Here is a 1,670-nt window from a genome sequence, read left to right on the forward strand (position 1 = left end):
TAGCTGGACAACTGAAATAACACATAGACACTTTTTATACCGATATTTCTACGGGATACGGACTTACGCGGTTTCAACCGCGGGTCACAGCTAGTCTATACTTAAATACGTGAAACACAAACGTTGCACGACAATCCGTTGATATAAAACAAAAATTACATTCCTCCAAAATATAGGTCTTTGATTCATTAAATGAAAAAATGTCATTGATACAAAAATAAGATTACAGAAAAGATCAATTATTAAGATTAGTTGAGATTAATTATATTGTGCAAAATGGGCAAGGAAGCGATAACGTTCATTGAGATAAAACACATGGACGATATAAAAGGGAAGTAAATTGAGTGTTTTCACAGATTCGGCCCGTTAAAATAGTGTGATGAAGTCCGTAATTCTCTTACTTGCTACCGTTACCTGTAAGTTTCTTAGTAATATTATATAATTAGTAAACATTTTATTTAATACATTATAGTTACAATGTACTGTTAATTTTCTTTATGTTAAGTAGGGCATTTGCTGTACAGTATGTTGTGATTGTGAAGCAGTGGTGGCTCAGTGGTGAGAACCTCGGACTTCAAAATCGATAAGTCGGGGTTCGAGACCGGGCGAGCGTGCAGGAAATAAATTGATTTTTAAATTTATCTTCGCATGTGGATAACATCACCACTGCTTAAACGGTGAAGGAAAACATCGTGAGGAAATCGGCATGTCCAAGAATTAAAAGTTCGACGACATGTGACATCTGCCAACCCGCACTTGGCCAGCGTGGTGGATTATGGCCTGAACCCTCATAGGAGGCCTGTGTCCCAGCAGTGGGAACATATATGGGCTGATGATGATGATGTTGAATTGTAAACATAAGATATTTCACAGACTCAAAATGCTTTCAAACTTTGAAATACCTAATTAACACCGTTATTAATATATGATTTATATAAATGTTTTATATATAATTAATCACATAAATGTAAGAATTATAGGTATGATTACGTTAAAAAAGTACATTTTATTTATTTGAGATCATACGAAAGTTCTTTATGTGTTTATCATACGCAAATGAAAATCATTCCTATTGTTGGAAGAAAGCCTAATTTTGTGCGTCACATAAATTAATGTTCTTAAACAAATCCTGTAGGTCGTTTTCTTTCTTTTTTTTTTACTATTATCACGAAAGACTTGATAATTTTTATTTTAACAGTGTGTACGTGTAGCGTTATACCCACCACCCCAGGGGATAATAGCCACTATGTGGAAGGAGAAAGCCGCTACATCTGGATGCCTGATGGTGATGGTGTTCCTCACCTCGTAGACCTTGCAGCTGAGGAAGAACCTGACATGAGCAGGAATGCTGGAGCTCGCAACGAATACTGGCTATTTACTAGGTAAAAAAATTATTTCTTTGACACGCAGTTTCAAAATACAATATGTAATTACATCATCCTCAAATTGTTTCGAGAGATTATCCGATATCACGCTGTTGTTTAATTTCACTACGCCTCAGATCATTAATATAAATGTTTCCTTACAATAAAGGAAACATTTCAAAAGGAACCTGATCATTTTCAACTGTCTTTCGTTTACTTCATTTTAAATCAATCTTAATCCAAAACCATTAACTAAAAGCACAAACTACTTTTACAGGAACAACCGCAACAACCGTCAAGTTCTGG

This window comes from Zerene cesonia, chromosome 10, assembly GCF_012273895.1.
Source record: "Zerene cesonia ecotype Mississippi chromosome 10, Zerene_cesonia_1.1, whole genome shotgun sequence".
NCBI classification, from domain to species: domain Eukaryota; kingdom Metazoa; phylum Arthropoda; class Insecta; order Lepidoptera; family Pieridae; genus Zerene; species Zerene cesonia.